Source organism: Penaeus monodon, unplaced genomic scaffold (assembly GCF_015228065.2).
Source record: "Penaeus monodon isolate SGIC_2016 unplaced genomic scaffold, NSTDA_Pmon_1 PmonScaffold_2335, whole genome shotgun sequence".
NCBI lineage: Eukaryota > Metazoa > Arthropoda > Malacostraca > Decapoda > Penaeidae > Penaeus > Penaeus monodon.
Window position 1 is genome coordinate 1 of NW_023653421.1, and position 2,401 is coordinate 2,401.

At 44.4% G+C, this 2,401-nt stretch overlaps 1 pseudogene; it reads left to right on the forward strand.

Annotated features, from left to right (window-relative positions):
- The first annotated feature begins 385 nt into the window (after positions 1–385).
- On the forward strand, positions 386–1,564 carry LOC119570240 (annotated as a pseudogene).
- Positions 1,565–2,401: the final 837 nt, after the last annotated feature.

Consider the following 2,401-nt stretch of genomic DNA (forward strand, 5'->3'; position numbering starts at 1 on the left):
GGCCCCAAAACAACACAATTCAAGGCAAAACCCCCACACCCCACAGCACAACCCGAACACAGGCACACAACATCACAGTCGGCACACACACACCGGCACTCAAACACACAGGATCACAAAACACAGGCACTCTAAAACACAGGTTCACACACACACACAGGCACTCAAACACACACAGGCACTCAAACACAGGCTCACACACACAAACAGGAACACACACTCACAGACTCACAAACATTGAATGCATACAGACACACTCCCTTATGGGCACACACACACCCCACACTTGGGCACACACACACTCACACATTGGCACACATACAGGAACACACAAATCTTTTATAATAACTTCCCCCTCCCTCCCCCCCTTTTTTTTTCTCTCCAGGCCACAAGGACTACTCCCAGCCGCCAGTAGCCCAAAGTAACCGTGACAGCGCGTGGTGGTTGGGAGTGTGAAGGGATGGGGAAGCAGCAGTAGTGGTGGTGGTGGAAGCAACAGCAGTGTATTGTTGCTGGCCAGGGCAGCACAGGCAGTAGTAGTAGTTTGAATTACGCTCCCACGATAGGACGAACTCACGTGTCTGCAAGTCACCATTCACCATCATCACAGGCACATGGATTATCACCAGTCTCTCAGCTTGGGTCTCTGGCAGGCATTGTGCCAGCACAGGCAGATGTCTATCGGGAATATAGACGTGCTGCCCCACCTCAGGCTGCTGCTGCAGCTGCTGCTGCGGCACAGGTGTATGTGACCACCACTCAACCCACATACTTACCCTCCTCCCTACCAGCTGCACATACAGTCAACCCATTTTACACCAGGGTTAGTGTTCAGTCTTCTTTTTTTATGAAATATTACATGTATGATTATATATGTACATACATACATATCTTTATTGTGTGTATATGTAAGATTGTTAAATGCAGCACAGCCTGTTATGTCAAGAATGTATTATGACCAGCATGCAAAGACTTGGAATTATGAAATATTGATTTATATCTTGATCTTTTACCAGAGGAGCATTGCCTCCACCAGCCCACCACAGCAGTGGGCGCACAGTGCTGGCTGCCCCACCTGCACACCCTTTACCTGCCCACATGCAGCCAACTGCAGTGTTCCCTACACACCCCCAAGTAGCTGCACCTTACACTGCCTACACTGCTCTCTCTCCAGCCAAGAGCCAGTATCAGAGCATCTGGTTTTCTGAGTAGCAACAGTATCAATTGGAAACAAACCCACTACAATTTGTGAGAATAAAATAGGCCCAGAAGATCCAAAAGAGCCAAGAAAATGACATACATGAAAAAGAAATAAGTAAAAGAAAAGAAAAGAGAATTTGTTGCCCAGCACATGAGAAATGGGGCAGGTGGGAGTGGGTATATTGGAGTTCCTGGAGAGTAATTGAGTGTAGTATTGCAGTGTAGTGATGAGGTAGGGATGGATCTATGGGGAGGAATTTGCCCCATTTCCCTTTCCCTTTTCACCCTCAAGAGGAAGCTGCTGCACTATGAAGATCACCACATCTTCAGCAAAGGAATACCAGGGTGGCTAGACTTAGACTAGTTTAGATGAAAGCAAAAAAGAGAACTCTGGAATACCTTGTTGAAACAAGAAACCCTTATTTTGGTGCCAAGTGTATGGGGTTCACAGCCAAAAAATAGTGTCTACAAATTTAAGTAAGCTTCAGAATGTGCAAGGACTTAGTGTCAGATATATTCATGGGTACTGAGCTCTACCATATAATTACTCCCCTGTGATTACTGATTTGGGGGCCAATAAATTTGTTTGAGCATTTCTCTTGATACAATAGCATCAGCAGCAGTATAGGCCCCTTTATCTGTGTGTAGAACTAGTGCATGTACAAGTGTGCGCCTGTCTCATGATGACCATAACCTTGACAAGCATTATAACTGTGCGTTGGCCGTCCTAAGGGCGGAAATACTGTCGGCATATTGTTGACAAATGAGAAGACTGTAGCTAGTTTTTATTTTTATCATTTTTTGTGAAACATGAGCAACAGCCAGTGGGTGAACACTACACTGGTAATGAAGAATGGATATGGAGTGTTGTGTTAGCTTCTTTGGAGCACATCCTGTATTGCATAAAAGGAAATAATTTATCAGCTACATTTCTAAACTTTTCAGTCACCCAAAGAAGTTATAGTTCGTTTTGTGTTGGACTTGATATCGTTATCAAGTGTGAGTTTTTTGTTGAAGCTAAAGTGATGAGCCATCATCTGTGGAGCTCGGATAAATCCTATTGGCTACTAAGTGACTGGGAACTGGTTCACAGAAAGCCAAGGTTTTTCAGTGAGCCATGCTTGACGTTGTGTATATTTATTTTGTGTTTTACCAAGCATAAATTGAATATGTTTGATAATTTTTAAGGGGAAAGGGTTTT